The sequence below is a fragment of the Ranitomeya imitator genome, chromosome 9 (assembly GCF_032444005.1).
Source record: "Ranitomeya imitator isolate aRanImi1 chromosome 9, aRanImi1.pri, whole genome shotgun sequence".
In the NCBI taxonomy this organism is placed as follows: domain Eukaryota; kingdom Metazoa; phylum Chordata; class Amphibia; order Anura; family Dendrobatidae; genus Ranitomeya; species Ranitomeya imitator.
In genome coordinates this window covers 67,267,508-67,287,414 of record NC_091290.1, presented here as the reverse complement: position 1 = coordinate 67,287,414, position 19,907 = coordinate 67,267,508, and the positions used below count along the sequence as shown (strand labels likewise).

At 45.5% G+C, this 19,907-nt stretch overlaps 1 long non-coding RNA gene across 1 annotated transcript in view; it reads right to left on the bottom strand.

The window, feature by feature from the left end:
- Positions 1 to 238: 238 nt before the first annotated feature.
- The window catches only part of LOC138649026 (uncharacterized), a 62,898-nt gene continuing 43,229 nt past the window's right edge, over positions 239 to 19,907 (bottom strand). The window contains exons 2-4 of the long non-coding RNA XR_011315224.1: positions 1,028 to 1,067; positions 481 to 557; positions 239 to 318 (exon numbers count right to left, since the gene is read on the bottom strand). This is a non-coding gene — a long non-coding RNA (uncharacterized lncRNA). The remainder of the gene's footprint in view (positions 319 to 480; positions 558 to 1,027; positions 1,068 to 19,907) is intronic.

Below are 19,907 nucleotides of genomic sequence, written 5' to 3'. Positions count from 1 at the left end.
TCCAGGTCCATACACAGCACTTTAGCCCGCATTGCCCTTGCTTCTTGTTCTGTGATCCTGGTCTTCATGGATGGTGCAGGCTGCTCTTCATATTCATGCCTTGGTGTATATTTCTTCTGGGCTTCTGGGCTGGTCGGCATGAGGCGCTAAGACGACAGCAGATGAAGTTACTCATGTAATAAGACATTCCTATACACCCTTGTAAAATTAAAGGCAGCAGTATAGTCTTCTCACTAACCTCCATCTTGTAGAGGGGTGATGGCAGAAACTTCATACAGAAGGCCAGTCTTCTGAATGCCTCCTCCGGTGTGATAGCAACTGCAGAGAAAAGAACCAAATATAAGGATCACCCATAACCATACAGAGAGGATGTGACAGGCGGCACTACTGATCGCCATATTGCTAACCATCCCGCTAAGTGCTAGGAGCCGTCTGACCACAGCACAGAGAATGGTCGTCTAACAGTGTGAGGAATCTCACCTGATCCAACGCTGGATGAAGGTCCGGTCCACATGGTCTCGCTGTGGGCTTCACTCGTGTCGAAATCTGTCAAAATCCTGTAAAATAGCAGAACAGTCAGAATAGGTTTTGGGCTCATTGACCCGGGTGTACTGTTACTGGAATCTTTGGGAAACACCGTCTATGTGATTAGGAGGCATTGCCGGGGCAAAGGCAACATTGGGCAATGTGCAGGATATGACGGTTCTATATCTAATATCTGCCCTCCCCCATTATTCTGTGCTGTATATGGAGGAATATTCGGAATAATCGACTTCGCTCCGTTCTCCGCTCTGCAGGCGCCGTTCTCTATGGAGGACGGAGCTGATGTTAAATATTGGACCCATCCAATAAGATGTGACAAGTGGTGACAGCGGAGTATCGGCCGCCGGCTCCTCATCAGGTTCATGCCTCTATGTGAAGTATTGGGGTAAATAAGAGCAATTAGTAACAGAACATCTCGGGTTATTCTGTGTGAATATGTGATGAGATAATCAGCCGCCACTTATATAATATTACAGGTTTATACCTGATATGTCGCAGTAGCCGCAGGTGTCCGTCTTCACTCTCTGCTGAGATAGAACAGACTGAGCATAACTGACGTTTGAGTTTGTTTCAAATTCAAATCTAACAATCCTACTGGTTGTTTATTGCCATGGTGACAGAAGTCACTGATAGTTTAAAGGGACATGACGGTATTATTGCACTATAGTGAATTTTACTACACTGTGTGCAGAATTATTAGGCAAGTTGTATTTTACAGGATTATTTTTATTATTGATCAACAACTATGTTCTCAATCAACCCAAAAAGACTCATAAATATGAAAGCTTAATATTTTTGGAAGTTGGAGTGGTTATTTTTTTAGGTTTGGCTATCTTAGGAGGATATCTGTTTGTGCAGGTAACTATATTACTGTGCAGAATTATTAGGCAACTTAATAAAAACCAAATATATTCCCATCTCACTTGTTTATTTTCACCAGGTAAACCAATATAACTGCACAAAATTTAGAAATAAACATTTCTGACATGCAAAAACAAACCCCCCAAAATTAGTGACCAATATAGCCACCTTTCTTTATGATGACCCTCAGCAGCCTTCCATCCATAGATTCTGTCAGTTGCTTGATCTGTTTACGATCAACATTGCGTGCAGCAGCCACCACAGCCTCCCAGACTCTGTTCCGAGAGGTGGACTGTTTTTCCTCCCTGTAGATCTCACACTTTATGAGGGACCACAGGTTCTATATGGGGTTTAGATCAGGTGAACAAGGGGGCCATGTCATTATTTTTTCTTCTTTGAGACCTTTACTGGCCAGCCACGCTGTGGAGTAGTTGGAGGCATGTGATGGAGCATTGTCCTGCATGAAAATCATGTTTTTCTTGAACAATATCGACTTCTTCCTGTACCACTGCTTGTAGAACTTGTATTCCAGAAACTGGCAGTAGGCCTGGGAGTTGAGCTTCACTCCATCCTCAACCTGTAAAGGTCCCACAAGTTCATCCTTGATGATACCAGCCCATACTAGTACCCCACCTCCACCTTGCTGGCGTCTGAGTCAGAATGGAGCTCTCTGCCCTTTACTGACCCAGCCTCTGGCCCATCCATCTGACCCATCAAGAGTCATTCCCATTTCATCAGTCCATAAAACCTTTGAAAAGTCAGTCTTAAGATATTTCTTGGCCCAATCTTGACGTTTTATCTTATGTTTCTTGTTCAAAGGTGGTGGATTTTCAGCCTTCCTTACCTTGGCCATGTCCCTGAGTATTGCACACCTTGTGCTTTTTGTTACTCCAGTAACTTTGCAGCTCTGAAATATGGTAAAACTGGTGGAAAATGGTATCTCGGCAGTTTCATGCTTGATTTTCCTCAATTCATGGGCAGTTACTTTGCGCCTTTTTTGCTCAACACGCTTCTTGCGACCCTGTTGGCTATTTGCCATGAAAAGCTTGATTGTTCGGTGATCACAATTCAAAAGTTTGGCAATTTCAAGACTGCTGCATCCCTCTGCAAGACATCTCACAATTTTGGACTTTTCAGAGCCCATCAAATCTCTCTTCTGACCCGTTTTGCCAAAGGAAAGGAAGTTGCCTAATAATTAAGCACACCTTATATAGGGTTTTGATGTCATTAGACAACAATCCTCCTCATTACAGAGATGCACATCACCTGATTTACTTAATTGGTAGTTGGCTCTCCAGCCTGAACAGCTTGGAGTAGGACAACATGTATAAAAAGTATCATGTGATCAAAATACAACTTGCTTAATAATTCTGCACACAGTATACATACTGCTCCCCTTTGACACCATTTAAGCACATGGAGATGTGTTGTAATTCCCTGCACAGATGATAGGCGCAATATTATGCAGGTAAATGATATGAAGGACCAGTGTCCCATTTTTTCTAAGGGTTGGTGTTGGTCCCAGGAATTGGGTTCTAGCAATATGTCCTCGTTTACTAAAAACCCTGTATTTGCTTCTACTTCACTGCATTTTGTGAGGTCATGATATCTTATTATCTAGTTGGATTACTCAAGGCAGTTTCTGTTGTGTAATTTACAATTAAGAATAGAATTGTTGTCACGTAGGAGAGGCATGTTCAATAAATTTTAGGTTTAGGCAGGGCCGCCATCAGGGCATTACTGCCTTGACTGGCGTATGGGGCCCGATGAGCAGAGGGCGCCCACAATGCCCCATCTGTCTCTTTCCTGCCTGAAGATCCTGCACCATGTGACATGGTGCAGGATGGAAACACGTGGTTCAGGATCATGGGGCAGGATGCAGACAGATGGGGCACGATGGAGACACATGGTGCAGTTTGGAGACATGGGGCAGGATAGAGATAAATGGTGCAGATTCATGGGCAGGGTGTAGAGATGGGACAGCATGGAGACAGATGGGGCAGGATGGAGACAGATGGGGCAGGATGTTGACAGATGGGGCAAGATAGAGACATATGGGGCAGGATCATGAGGCGGGATGGAGACAGATGGAGCAGGATCATGGGGCAGGATGAGATGTATGGGGGGATGGAGACACATGGTGCAGTATCATGGGGCAGGATGGAGATATGGTGCAGGATGCAGACATGTGGTGTAGGATCATGGGCAAGATGGAGAAAGATTTGGAGGTATGGAGACAGGGAGGTATGGAGACAGATGGGACAGATGGAGATAGATGGGGTAGGATGGAGACACATGGTGCAGGATCATGAGGCAGGATGGAGACACATGGTCAAAGATCATGGGGCAAAGTGGAGACACATGGTGAAGGATCATGGGGCAGGATAGAGACAAACAGATGGGGCAGGATCATGGGGCAGCATGGAGCAGATGGGGCAGGATGGAGACAGATGGAGCAGGATCATGAGGCAGGATGGAGACATATATGGAGGGATGGAGACAGATGGGACAGGAACATGGGGCAGGATGGAGACACATGATGCAGTATCATGAGGCAGGATGGAGATATGGTGCAGGATGCATCATGTGGTGCAGCATCATGGGTAGGATGGAGAAAGATATAGAGACAGGGAGGTATGGAAACAGATGGGACAGATGGAGATGGATGGGGCAGGATGGAGACACATGGTGCAGGATCATGGGGCAGGATAGAGACAGATGGGGCAGGATCATGGGGCAGCATGGAGGCAGATGGGGCAGGATGAAGACACATGGTGCAGGATCATTGGACAGATGGGGCAGGATGGAGACATATGGGACCGGATGGGGAGATCATAAGGGGCAGGATGGGACATCACATGGGGAGAATGAATACTAATGAGGGCTGGATGGGAGAACATGTGGATGGAGCCAGGAATGAGACACAAGGTGGCCAGATTGAGGGATATTATTACGCTAAGGCAGGGGTGGGGAGCCTTTTTCCAGCCGGGGGCCTGAAATTTCTACCATCATTCTGGGGCCACACAAAAATGATCACCTTGAAAATCACCCTGGTAAATTTAGTCAATTAATTACGGTAACTCACCCTTAATGTGACGGCTGGAGCTGCTTCTCTTTGGTGCAGTTGTGATGTTAGGTGATGTTAGGTGATACTGATCATGTTGCTTCTCACAGCTGCTTTTCCAGGGTTATGTCGACCAGGAGAGCAGTCAACTTTTTGTCATAATAAGTGTCACGATCCATGTTTGGATCTGTGGCAGATCTGGTTTGCCTCAGTTAAAGACATTTTTTCCTTTCTGGTCATCGGGGGTTAATGCAGTTTCTTCCCCCCCGGTGGCCGCTGATGTTACTGCATTGCTGCTGGCTCAGCTGATGCTTGTGATGACCACTCCCTCCATCCTTTAAAAGGTCACCTGGTTCATCAGCTGACTGTCGGTGTTAGTTCATTCTTCAGCAACCAAGCCAGGAGTAGGAGCTAGCTGGGAACTGCTGTTCTACAGCTGTGTCCTTGTTATCTGGTGTTTCTTTCTGCTGTGCTGTGCCTTGCAGCATTAAGCTAAGTTTGGTTTTCCTTTACATAGTCTGTTTTCCTGTTTATTGTAAAGTTATACACTGGTGCAGTCCACCTCTCTTGGGGGAGTGGGGGTCACTATAGGGCCTGCATAGGAGGCAGGGATACTCTGGCGGCTCGGGCCTCCAACCCCCGAGATAAGGGAAAGCCAGGGCCCCTTATAGTGGCAGGGAAAGGTGCGGGTTCCACTTACGCCGTCCTGCCCCTTTATCGCCATAATCGGCGTGACAATAAGTTTTGTATATCATATACATCACATAGGAGATGCTGGGACTACTGTCTATACATCACATAGGACATGCTGAGACAACTGTATATACAACACTTAGGAGACGCTGGAGCTGCTGTATATACATCACACAGGAGATGCTGAGACTGCTGTATCTATATCACATTGAGGATGCTGAGACAGCTGTATATATAATTTAAAGCATAGCCAGGAAAAACATGCACTAAAACGTAATATTTTTTAGATATGTTAAACCTAGGACAAACATACAATCAACAATTCCGCAGTGTAAGTGCTCATGATTAGCAGTGCTCAAGTAAAAAATGGTTCAATCTCACCAGTATAGGTTTTTGTTAATGCTCTTCAAGACCTATTTATTTGAATAAAAAACCCAGAGTGGAAGGAGAGAAAGGGGGATTAAAAGGTAAAGATAGAACAGTCTTTCTGTTTCTCCCTGTCGTGCCCTTGTAGTTCTCCTGCTCTGACAAGGGCAGTACCCAAGTATGGACCTGTGTGACGCCCCAGGGTCCTGGTTGTCACAGTGACATTGCTTTCCTCACGGAGAGAGTGATGTTACCTTTGGAAGCGATGAAGGATATCTTTTATCAGGTAATCACAATGCATACAACATGTTCACACTTCAGGCCAGAAGGGGGAGCTCTAAGCCTAGTTTAGGGTGAACTCCTCTATAAATACATTCTGATCTGGAGGGAAAGGGATCAGAAAGTTACAGACAGAGAAGAGAGCAGACCGACATAGAGTGTCAGAAGGTCTGAGAGGGCCCTGTAGTCTGAAGTACTACAGCCCCAGGAGAAAGAAACATACAGAAGGACAGAATATCAATCAGTGAGTGTGCGATAGCCGGGATACCGAGGTTGTAAGGGACTCTACGACTTACATACTTACATCAGAGACCAGCAGGACAGCTGAACTGCAAGTTACTTATCTGCTGCACACACCTGAAGACACAGTAACGCACAGAGACCGGGGCGTGATAGAGTCCCTGTAAAAAGGCTCGAGTTACCTGTCACAGGTATTGTCCTATCCTATATGGGAGACAGAGAGAAGTGTGAGGACCTTATCTGAAGAGAGTTGGCGATTCACCTGCTTATAAAGGGCCCATGAATAATGTAGTCTCCCTGAGTATTGTAACCTCCCTACGCGTTTCCTCCCCTGTCAAGGGGATTCATCAGGGGAAAAGAATGAAAAAAGCCAATAGGTTGCTTGCAGTGGCAAGTCTGACCTGGCTAAACTAACTTGTGGTGTCAGTGCCTCTGTACGGGAATGAATGTACGGTCCCTTGTGTTGTTCTCTCTCTCCCCCTCATATATCCATACTGCTCCTTTGTGTTGCTCTCTCTCTCTCTCCCCCCCATATATCCATACTGGTCCATTGCGTTGCTCTCTCTCTCTCCCCCCTCATATATCCATACTGGTCCCTTGTGCTGCTCCCCCCATATATCAATCATGGCTCCAAGTGCTGCTCTCCCCATATATCCATCCTGGTCACTTGTGCTGCGTCCCTCATATATCAATGATGGGCCCATGTGCTTCTTTCCCCCTATATAGCCATCCTGTTCCCTTGTTTTGATTCCCCCCCCCCATATATATATATCCACCCTGGTCCCTTGTGTGGCTCTACCCCCCCATATTTCCATACTGGTCCTTTGTGTTGCTCTTTCTCCCCCTTATACATTCATACTGGTCCCTTGTGTTGCTCTCTTCCCCCCATATATCCATACTGGCCCTTTGTGTTGCTCTCTCTCCCCCCATATATCCATACTGGTCCATTGTCTTGCTCTCTCTCCCCTCCATATATCCATAATGGTCCATTGTGTTGCTCTCTCTCTCCCCCCTCATATATCCATACTGGTCCCTTGTGTTGCTCTTTCTCCCTTCATATATCCATACTGGTCCCTTGTCTTGCTGTCTCTTCCCCTCCCATATATCCACACTGATCCCTTGTGTTGTTCTCTCTCTCCCTCCTCATATATCCATACTGGTCCCTTGTGCTGCTCCCCCATATATCCATACTGGTCCCTTGTGTTGCTCCCCCATATATCCATCCTGGTCCCTTGTGTTGCTGTCCCCCCCTCCATATATCCATACTGGTCCCTTGTGTTGCTCCCCCCCATATATCCATACTAGCCCCTTGTGTTGTTCCCCCATACATCCATACTGGTCCCTTGTGTTGTTCCCCCATATATCCATACTGGTCCCTTGTGTTGCTCTCTCCCCCCTCCCCCCATATTTCTATACTGGTCCATTGTGTTGTTCCCTCATATATCCATACTGGTCCCTTGTGTTGTTCTCTCACCCCTCCCCCCATATATCCATACTGGTCCCTTGTGTTGTTCCCTCATATATCCATACTTGTCCCTTGTGTTTTTCTCTCTCTCCCCCCTCATATATCCATACTGCTCCCTTGTGTTGCTCTCCCCCCATATATCCATACTGGTCCCTTGTGCTGCTCTCTCTCTCCCCCTCATATATCCATACTGGTCCATTGTGTTGCTCTCTCTCTCCCCCCCCCCATATATCCATACTGGTCCATTGTGTTGCTCTCTCTCTCTCCCCCCTCATATATCCATACTGGTCCCTTGAGGTGCTCTTTCTCCCTTCATATATCCATACTGGTCCCTTGTGCTGCTCTCTCTCTCTCCCCCCTCATATATCCATACTGCTCCCTTGTGTTGCTCTCCTCCCCATATATCCATACTGGTCCCTTGTGCTGCTCCCCCCATATATTCAAACTGGTCCCTTGTGTTGTTCCCTCATGTATCCATACTGGTCAATTGTGTTGCTCTCTCTCTCCCCTCATATATCCATACTGGTCCCTTGTGTTGTTCCCTCATATATCCATACTGGTCCCTTGTGTTGCTCTCTCTTCCCCCCATATATCCATACTGGTCCCTTGTGTTGTTCTCTCTCTCCCCCTCATATATCCATATTGCTCCCTTGTGTTGCTCTCCCCCCCATATATTCAAACTGGTCCCTTGTGTTGTTCCCTCATGTATCCATACTGGTCCATTGTGTTGCTCTCTCTCTCTCCCCTCATATATCCATACTGGTCCCTTGTGTTGCTCTTTCTCCCTTCATATATCCATACTGATCCCTTGTGTTGTTCTCTCTCTCCCTCATCATAGATCCATACTGGTCCCTTGTGTTGCTGTCCCCCTCTCCATATATCCATACTGGTCCATTGTGTTGTTCTTTCGCTCCACACTCATATATCCATACTGCTCCCTTGTGTTGCTCTCCCCCATATATCCATACTGGTCCCTTGTGTTGTTCCCCCATATATCCATACTGGTCCCTTGTGTTTTCCCCCATATATCCATACTGGTCCCTTGTGTTGCTCTCTCACCCCTCCCCTCATATATCCATACTGGTCCGTTGTGTTGTTGCCTCATATATCCATACTGGTCCCTTGTGTTGTTCTCTCATCCCTCCCCCCATATATCCATACTGGTCATTTGTGTTGTTCCCTCATATATCCATATTGGTCCCTTGTGTTGTTCCCTCATATATCCATATTGGTCCCTTGTGTTGTTCTCTCTCTCCCCCCTCATATATCCATACTGCTCCCTTGTGTTGCTCTCCCCCCCATATATCCATACTGGTCCCTTGTGCTGCTCCCCCCATATATTCATACTGGTCCCTTGTGTTGCTCTATCCCCCCCATATATCCATACTGGTCCCTTGTGTTGTTCCCCCATATATCCATACTGGTCCCTTGTGTTGCTCTCACCCCCCACCCATATATCTGCCCTGGTCTCTTGTCCTGGCCGCATGGACAGATGAAGAAAAAAAAAGATTCCACTTACCTGCCTGCGCTCCCTGCACCTGGCGGCATTCTCTACCTCTGCAGGTCAGGCGCACTCCTATTATGCCGGTGACAACAGGTGCACACTAGTCAGTGTTGATCGGGACGTGTGCCGCAGCGGTCCAAGTAATGAACTCTGCATGCGTGTGCACATGCGCGCCCCTGCACACACTATGCCTGCGCCTTTAAAGGGCTCACGCCCCTAAAACCCACAGCTTTTTTTCATCCCCCTTTTTCCCATCACCATCTTTCTGGTCCACGGCAAGGGCCCACTGGGAATTTCCCCAACTCCCTGCCAGGCCAGTCCAGACCGACCCTGGGAGGTAATATGGTGTCTGGTCATGGTGCGGTGGTATTTGTCCCTTGTATGTAGTATTATTCTGTCACTATGGTGGTAATATGTGATCTGGTCATGGTGTGGTGGTATTTGTTCTTTGTATGTGGTATTATATGTCACTATGTGATGGTAAGATGTTGTCTGGTCATGGCGCGGTGGTATTTGTCCTATGTATGTGATATTATTGGTCATTTTAAACATTGAAAAATAAATAAAATTACACCTAAATTGTATTGGATATTTTAGCAAATGATTAACAGGATAGAGTAGAGTAGAGTTCGGTCAAAAGAATCTACCTTGTCATGGTGGCTGAGTAAAAAATCTTTTGGCCAAAACAAAAGCTGCTGGCTATGTATGTGATCTGGTGATGGGAACTGTTAATGCGTGATTGGCAAGGACGTGGTGCAGAAATTGAGTTTTTCCAAGAGAAGGTGATGGGACTGTCAACAGTTCAAGGGGTGGAGGCGGGGCTGGGATGGAGATTGGGCAAGGAAGGACCTACCGACAATCTGCAAGGACTTTGAAGAGTTGGGGAAGAAAGTAAAGGAACTGGATGCACAGGTAGTTTTTTCTTCTATCCTTCCAGTAGACGGGCATGGCACCAGGAGATGGAACAGGATCCTTGATGCGAACAACTGGCTAAGACGATGGTGCAGACAACAAGGATTCGGATTCCTGGACCACGGTGTGAATTACTTGTACGATGGACTCCTCGCCAGAGACGGACTACACCTCAACAAACCTGGGAAACACACATTCGCCAGAAGACTTGCTACACTCATCAGGAGGGCGTTAAACTAGACGAAGAGGGGACAGGAAGAAAAACATTAGACTCGAACAAAGAAGACCCAGGAAAACATACTCAGAAGGGAGGTAAGAACATTTCTAAAACAATCCACAGCGAGGAGATTGGAACAAAACAAAATCCTCTAAACTGCATGCTCGCAAACGCCAGAAGCCTGACAAACAAGATGGAAGAACTAGAAGCAGAAATATCTACAGGTAACTTTGACATAGTGGGAATAACCTAGGCATGGTTAGATGAAAGCTATGACTGGGCAGTTAACTTACAGGGTTACAGTCTGTTTAGAAAGGATCTTAAAAATCGGAGAGGAGGAGGGGTTTGTCTCTATGTAAAGTCTTGTCTAAAGTCCACTTTAAGGGAGGCTATTAGCGAAGGGAATGAGGATGTAGAGTCCATATGGGTCGAAATTCATGGAGGGAAAAATGGTAACAAAATTCTCATTGGGGTCTGTTACAAACCCCCAAATATAACAGAAATCATGGAAAGTCTACTTCTAAAGCAGATAGATGAAGCTGCAACCCATAATGAGGTCCTGGTTATGGGGGACTTTAACTACCCAGATATTAACTGGGAAACAGAAACCTGTGAAACCCATAAAGGCAACAGGTTTCTGCTAATAACCAAGAAAAATTATCTTTCAAAATTGGTGCAGAATCCAACCAGAGGAGCAGCACTTTTAGACCTAATACTATCTAATAGACCTGACAGAATAACAAATCTGCAGGTGGTCGGGCATCTAGGAAATAGCGACCACAATATTGTACAGTTTCACCTGTCTTTCACTAGGGGGACTTGTCAGGGAGTCACAAAAACACTGAACTTTAGGAAGGCAAAGTTTGACCAGCTTAGAGATGCCCATAATCTGGTAGACTGGGACAATATCCTCAGAAATAAGAATACAGATATTAAATGGAAAATGTTTAAGAACATCCTAAATAGGCACTGTAAGCGGTTTATACCTTGTGGGAATAAAAGGACTAGAAATAGGAAAAACCCAATGTGGCTAAACAAAGAAGTAAGACAGGCAATTAACAGTAAAAAGAAAGCATTTGCACTACTAAAGCAGGATGGCACCATTGAAGCTCTAAAAAACTATAGGGAGAAAAATACTTTATCTAAAAAACTAATTAAAGCTGCCAAAAAGGAAACAGAGAAGCACATTGCTAAGGAGAGTAAAACTAATCCCAAACTGTTCTTCAACTATATCAATAGTAAAAGAATAAAAACTGAAAATGTAGGCCCCTTAAAAAATAGTGAGGAAAGAATGGTTGTAGATGACGAGGAAAAAGCTAACATATTAAACACCTTCTTCTCCACGGTATTCACGGCGGAAAATGAAATGCTAGGTGAAATCCCAAGAAACAATGAAAACCCTATATTAAGGGTCACCAATCTAACCCAAGAAGAGGTGCGAAACCGGCTAAATAAGATTAAAATAGATAAATCTCCGGGTCCGGGATGGCATACACCCACGAGTACTAAGAGAACTAAGTAATGTAATAGATAAACCATTATTTCTTATTTTTAGGGACTCTATAGCGACAGGGTCTGTTCCGCAGGACTGGCGCATAGCAAATGTGGTGCCAATATTCAAAAAGGGCTCTAAAAGTGAACCTGGAAATTATAGGCCAGTAAGTCTAACCTCTATTGTTGGTAAAATATTTGAAGGGTTTCTGAGGGATGTTATTCTGGATTATCTCAATGAGAATAACTGTTTAACTCCATATCAGCATGGGTTTATGAGAAATCGCTCCTGTCAAACCAATCTAATCAGTTTTTATGAAGAGGAAAGCTATAGGCTGGACCACGGTGAGTCATTGGACGTGGTATATCTCGATTTTTCCAAAGCGTTTGATACCGTGCCGCACAAGAGGTTGGTACACAAAATGAGAATGCTTGGTCTGGGGGAAAATGTGTGTAAATGGGTTAGTAACTGGCTTAGTGATAGAAAGCAGAGGGTGGTTATAAATGGTATAGTCTCTAACTGGGTCGCTGTGACCAGTTGGGTACCGCAGGGGTCGGTATTGGGACCTGTTCTCTTCAACATATTCATTAATGATCTGGTAGAAGGTTTACACAGTAAAATATCGATATTTGCAGATGATACAAAACTATGTAAAGCAGTTAATACAAGAGAAGATAGTATTCTGCTACAGATGCATCTGGATAGGTTGGAAACTTGGGCTGAAAGGTGGCAGATGAGGTTTAACAATGATAAATGTAAGGTTATACACATGGGAAGAAGGAATCAATATCACCATTACACACTGAATGGGAAACCACTGGGTAAATCTGACAGGGAGAAGGACTTGGGGATCCTAGTTAATGATAAACTTACTTGGAGCAGCCAGTGCCAGGCAGCAGCTGCCAAGGCAAACAGGATCATGGGGTGCATTAAAAGAGGTCTGGATACACATGATGAGAGCATTATACTGCCTCTGTACAAATCCCTAGTTAGACCGCACATGGAGTACTGTGTCCAGTTTTGGGCACCGGTGCTCAGGAAGGATATAATGGAACTAGAGAGAGTACAAAGGAGGGCAACAAAATTAATAAAGGGGATGGGAGAACTACAATACCCAGATAGATTAGCAAAATTATGATTATTTAGTCTAGAAAAAAGACGACTGAGGGGCGATCTAATAACCATGTATAAGTATATAAGGGGACAATACAAATATCTCGCTGAGGATTTGTTTATACCAAGGAAGGTGACGGGCACAAGCGTCTGGAGGAGAGGAGGTTTTTCCACCAACATAGAAGAGGATTCTTTATTGTTAGGGCAGTGAGAATCTGGAATTGCTTGCCTGAGGAGGTGGTGATGGCGAACTCAGTCGAGGGGTTCAAGAGAGGCCTGGATGTCTTCCTGGAGCGGAACAATATTGTATCATACAATTATTAGGTTCTGTAGAAGGACGTAAATCTGGGGATTTATTATGATGGAATATAGGCTGAACTGGATGGACAAATGTCTTTTTTCGGCCTTACTAACTATGTTACTATGTTACTATGTCTCAAGGGGACCCCGAAAATGTTGGCAGTATGGGGCCCGGAAATTCCTAGTGGCAGCCCTGGGGAATGGTGTTGTGGTAATTTGTCCCTTGTATGTGCTATTTGGTCAAAAAGTGGTGGTAATATGTGGTCTTGACATGGTGCGGTGGTATTTGTTCCTTGTATGTGATATTATTCGATCACTGTGGTTGTAATTTGTGGTCTGGTCATGGTGCGGTGGTATTTGTTCCTTGTATGTTATATTGGTCATTTTAAAAATTGAAAAATAAATCAAAATATAACTAAATTGTATTGCATATTTTAACAAATATTTAATAGGTTACAGTAGAGTAGGGCCCGGCCATTTTTCTGGAATAATCTGGTTCAGGTATATCATGACCCCCGTCACATGACCGTGGGGCCCACAGTGTCTGAACAGTCCGGGGCCCTGGCTACTCTTAATCCACCCCTGAGCGTGGGCCCATTGAGAGGTAAGGAGTAGGGTTGAGCGAAACGGGTCAAACATTTTCAAAAGTCGCCGACTTTTGGCGAAGTCGAGTTTCATGAAACCCGATCCGACCCCTGTGCGTGGTCGGCCATGCGGTACGCGACTTTCGCGCCAAAGTCGCGTTTCAATGACGCGAAAAGCGCCATTTCTCAGCCAATGAAGGTAAACGCAGAGTGTGGGCAGCGTGATGACATAGGTCCTGGTCCCCACCATCTTAGAGAAGGGCATTGCAGTGATTGGCTTGCTGTCTGCGGCGTCACAGGGGCTATAAAGGGGAGTTCCCGCCGACCGCCATGTTACTGCTGCTGATCTGAGCTTAGGGAGAGGTTGCTGCCGCTTCGTCAGAAGCAGGGATAGCGTTAGGCAGGGTCCATTAACCACAAAACCGCTTGTGCTGTAGCGATTTCCACTGCCCAACACCACCTTCGGTGTGCAGGGACAGTGGAAGCTCCTTTTTTTTTTTTTTTCTCAGCGCTGTAGCTCATTGGGCTGCCCTAGAAGGCTCCCTGATAGCTGCATTGCTGTGTGTACGCCGCTGTGCAAACCAACTGCTTTTTTCAAAGCACAAATCCTCTTGCTCCTTCCTTTCTGCACAGCTATCTTGTTTGTTTGTCCACACTTTTTATTTAATTTGTGCATCAGTCCACTCCTTATTGCTGCCTGCCATACCTGGCTGAGATTACTGCAGGGAGATAGTAATTGAAGGACAGTTCCTTTTTTTTTTTTTTATGTGGGAGATTAAGATTGGCATTTCTGCTAGAGTGCCATCTCTGTCTGTGTCATCTCTCACTCAGTGGGCCATAGAAAGCCTATTTATTTTTTTGCTTGATTTGGGTTCCAAAATCTACCAGAAAAAATCACAACATCAATCAGTGGGAGAAAAATATTGGCCTCAGGGCTTGTGTGCCACTCCTTACTCCTGTGTGTGCCATCTCTCACTCAGTGGGCCATAGAAAGCCTATTAATTTTTTTGCTTGATTTGGGTTCTAAATTCTACCTGAAAAAATCAATAAATCAATCAGTGGGAGATTAATATTGGCCTTTGGGCTTGTGTGCCAGTCCTAAGCGTGCCATCTCTCTCTCTCTCAGATAGTGGGCCATAGAAAGCCTATTTTTTTATTATTTTATTGGGTTTATAAATTTTCCCTGGAAAAAAAAAAAGTGGGAGATTAATATTGGCCTCTGGGCTTGTGTGCCAGTCCTGAGCGTGCCATCTCTCTCACAAATAGTGGGCCATAGAAAGCCTATTTATTTTTTTGGTTGATTTGGGTTCATAATTCTACCTGAAAAAATCAATCAATCAATCAGTGGGAGATTAATATTGGCCTTTGGGCTTGTGTGCCAGTCCTAAGCGTGCCATCTCTCTCTCTCAGATAGTGGGCCATAGAAAGCCTATTTATTATTTTTTTTTTTATTGGGTTTATAAATTTTCCCTGGAAAAAAAAAATGGGAGATTAATATTGGCCTCTGGGCTTGTGTGCCAGTCCTGAGCGTGCCATCTCTCTCACAAATAGTGGGCCATAGAAAGCCTATTTGTTTTTTTGGTTGATTTGGGTTCATAATTCTACCTGAAAAAATCAATCAATCAATCAGTGGGAGAAAAATATTGGCCTCAGGGCTTGTGTGCCACTCCTTACTCCTGTGTGTGCCATCTCTCACTCAGTGGGCCATAGAAAGCCTATTAATTTTTTTGCTTGATTTGGGTTCTAAATTCTACCTGAAAAAATCATTAAATCAATCAGTGGGAGATTAATATTGGCCTTTGGGCTTGTGTGCCAGTCCTGAGCGTGCCATCTCTCTCTCAGATAGTGCGCCATAGAAAGCCTATTTTTTTATTATTTTATTGGGTTTATAAATTTTCCCTGGAAAAAAAAAAAAGTGGGAGATTAATATTGGCCTCTGGGCTTGTGTGCCAGTCCTGAGCGTGCCATCTCTCTCACAAATAGTGGGCCATAGAAAGCCTATTTATTTTTTTGGTTGATTTGGGTTCATAATTCTACCTGAAAAAATCAATCAATCAATCAGTGGGAGATTAATATTGGCCTTTGGGCTTGTGTGCCAGTCCTAAGCGTGCCATCTCTCTCTCTCAGATAGTGGGCCATAGAAAGCCTATTTATTATTATTTTTTTTATTGGGTTTATAAATTTTCCCTGGGAAAAAAAAAAAATGGGAGATTAATATTGGCCTCTGGGCTTGTGTGCCAGTCCTGAGCGTGCCATCTCTCTCACAAATAGTGGGCCATAGAAAGCCTATTAATTTTTTTGCTTGATTTGGGTTCCAAAATCTACCAAAAAAAATCACTAAATCAATCAGTGGGAGATTAATATTGGCCTCTGGGCTTGTGTGCCACTCCTGACTCCTGTGAGCGTCATCTGTCACTCAGTGGGCCCTAGAAAGCCTATTTTTTGTTTTATTTGTTTTCTAAATTCTCCCTGAAACAATCATTTTATTTTCTTTGGTTTCTAAATTATTCCTGAAAAAAATCATTTTTTTTGTATTTTTTTTCTCTCAAGTCTCCCTGAAAAAAAAAAAAAAAAAAAAATCTGTGGGAGATTCATATTGCCCCTTCTGCTTGTGTGCCAGTCTTGACTCCTGGGTGTGCCATCTCTCTCTCTCCCCAATTGTGGGCCATAGAAAGCCTATTAATTTTTTTGCTTGATTTGGGTTCCAAAATCTACCAAAAAAAATAACTAAATCAATCGGTGGGAGATTAATATTGGCCTCTGGGCTTGTGTGCCACTCCTGACTCCTGTGTGCGTCCTCTCTCACTCAGTGGGCCCTACAAAGCCTTTTTTTTTTTTTTTCCTAAATTCTCCCTGAAACAATCATTTCATTTTATTTGTTTTATAAATTCTTCTGTAAAAAATAATTTTTTTTTAATTTTTTTTTTTTCTGAAGTCTCCCTTTTAAAAAAAACAAACACAAATCAGTGGGAGATAAATATTTACATTTGCGCTTCAGTGACAGTCCTGCGTGTGTGCCATCTCATTTGTTGCCAACAACAACAGAGTGTGTAACATTGTGGCTGATTTTCGTTGTGGTCTCACCCACCTGTAAAGGGGTAGCTAAATCATACTGAAGTTATAGCTCACTGTGTAAGTTGTGTGACAGCAACAAATACCGTTCGTTTGGTAACGTTTTTAAAACAATGAGGAAGTCTGGTGGAAGAGGTCGTGGCCGGGGGCGTTCATTGTCAGCTGGTAATGAGGGTAGTGGTAGTGGTGGAGCATCAGGTGGTCGTGGGAAAAAAAATATTGCACCTAAGTCTGGAGCTGTGGAGCCAGGTTCGTCGTCTGGCTACACAAGGCCTCGAACCCTCCCTTTTCTGGGAGTAGGAAAACCGCTTTTAAAGCCGGAGCATCAAGAGCAAGTTTTGGCTTATCTTGCTGACTCAGCCTCTAGCTCTTTTGCCTCCTCTCGTGAAACTGGTAAAAGTAAAAGCAGCGCGTCGTTAGTGGATGTTCACGGTCAGGGACAAGTCGCTTCCTTGTCCTCTTCAGCAAAAACAACAACAGAGAAGAATGCAGCAGGCGACACAACGGGTTACTCCATGGAGCTCTTTACACATACCGTCCCTGGCTTAGAAAGTGAAGCAGTTAACAGTCCATGCCCATTACAAGTTGAATCTGACATGGAGTGCACTGATGCACAGCCACAGCCAGACTACTATGCTGGTCCTTTGACTCAGACCACAACATTGTCCTCGCAGGGTGCTGATCAAGAATCAGACCCTGATGAGACTATGTTGCCCCATCACGAACGCTATACCACCGACCGACACGGTGACACAGACGAAGTTGCACACGAGCTACAAGAAGAGGTAATAGATGACCCAGTTCTTGACCCCGATTGGCAGCCATTGGGGGAACAGGGTGCAGGCGGCAGCAGTTCTGAAGCGGAGGAGGAGGGGCCGCAGCAGGCATCAACATCGCAACAGGTTCCATCTGCCGGGCCCGTATCTTGGCCAAAACGCGTGGCAAAGTCAAAACCTGTTGGAGGACAGCGTGTCCATCCGGTTAAAGCTCAGTCTGCAATGCCTGAAAAGGTATCCGATGCTAGAAAGAGTGCAGTCTGGCATTTTTTTAAACAACATCCAATTGATCAGCACAAAGTAATCTGTCAAAAATGTTCAACTACCTTAAGCAGAGGGCAGAATCTGAAAAGTCTCAATACAAGTTGCATGCATAGACATTTAACCACCATGCATTTGCAAGCTTGGACTAACTACCAAACGTCCCTTAAGGTTGTAGCACCCTCGGCCAATGAAGCTACTCATCAACGCAACATCCCTTCCGGCAGTGTAGGGCCACCATTTTCTGCACCACCTGCAGTATCTGTGCAGGTTTCTTTGCCAGGCCAAAGCAGTCAGGGTCAGGGAATCTCCAGTTTCGTAGTAGGAAACACTGCATCTAGGGCACCGGCGGCAACAATACCATCTCCCACCGTCTCTCAGTCTGCCATGTCCACCGGCACCCCCGCTAGTTCCACGATCTCCAGCTCTCCAGTCCAGCTCACCCTACATGAGACTATGGTTAGAAAAAGGAAGTACTTAGCCTCGCATCCGCGTACACAGGGTTTGAACGCCCACATAGCTAGACTAATCTCGTTAGAGATGATGCCCTACCGGTTAGTTGAAAGCGAAGCTTTCAAAGACCTGATGGACTACGCTGTACCACGCTACGAGCTACCCAGTCGACACTTTTTTTCCAGAAAAGCCATCCCAGCCCTCCACCAGCATGTTAAAGAGCGCATCGTCCATGCACTCAGGCAATCTGTGAGCACAAAGGTGCACCTGACAACAGATGCATGGACCAGTAGGCATGGCCAGGGACGTTACGTGTCCATCACGGCACACTGGGTAAATGTGGTGGATTCAGGGTCCACAGGGGACAGCAAGTTTGGGACAGTTCTGCCTAGCCCACGGTCTAGGAAACAGTTGGCTGTAGCCGTTCGCACCCCCTCCTCCTCCTCCTCCTCCTCGTCCTCCTGCAGAAGCGAGAGCTCGTCCACAGACCGCAGTCGCACAACCACTCCATCCGCAGCTGCCACTGTTGCACACCAGGTCTCCCATTATGGGGCAGCTACTGGCAAACGTCAGCAGGCTGCATTGGCTATGAAGTGTTTGGGCGACAACAGACACACCGCGGAAGTTCTGTCCGAGTTCTTGCAGCAAGAAACGCAGTCGTGGCTGGGCACTGTAGATCTTGAGGCAGGCAAGGTAGTGAGTGATAACGGAAGGAATTTCATGGCTGCCATCTCCCTTTCCCAACTGAAACACATTCCTTGCCTGGCTCACACCTTAAACCTGGTGGTGCAGTGCTTCCTGAAAAGTTATCCGGGGTTATCCGACCTGCTCCTCAAAGTGCGTGGACTTTGCGCACATATCCGCCGTTCGCCTGTACACTCCAGCCGTATGCAGACCTATCAGCGTTCTTTGAACCTTCCCCAGCATCGCCTAATCATAGATGTTGTTACAAGGTGGAACTCAACACTGCACATGCTTCAGAGACTGTGTGAACAGAGGCGGGCTGTTATGTTTTTGTGGGAGGATACACATACACGGGCAGGCAGTAGGATGGCAGACATGGAGTTGTCAGGTGTGCAGTGGTCGAAGATTCAAGACATGTGTCAAGTCCTTCAGTGTTTTGAGGAATGCACACGGCTGGTTAGTGCAGACAACGCCATAATAAGCATGAGCATCCCCCTAATGTGTCTGCTGATGCAAAGTTTGACGCACATAAAGGATCAGGCGTCTGCACCAGAGGAAGAGGAAAGCCTTGATGACAGTCAGCCATTGTCTGGTCAGGGCAGTGTACAGGACGAGGTAGCGGGCGAAGAGGAGGTGGAGGATGAGGAGGATGATGGGGATGAGTATATTTTTAATGAGGAAGCTTTCCCGGGGTCATTGGAAATTGGTGGCGTGGCAAGGGCGGGTTCTGGTTTTTTGAGGGACACAAGTGACGTAGATTTGCCTGCAACTGCCCCTCAACCAAGCACAACCGCAGATTTGACAACTGGAACTTTGGCCCACATGGCGGATTATGCCTTGCGTATCCTCAAAAGGGACACACGCATTACAAAAATGATGAACGATGACGATTACTGGTTGGCCTGCCTCCTTGATCCTCGCTATAAAGGCAAATTGCAAAATATTATGCCACATGAGAACTTGGAACTAATATTAGCAACAAAACAATCAACTCTTGTTGACCGTTTGCTTCTGGCATTCCCTGCACA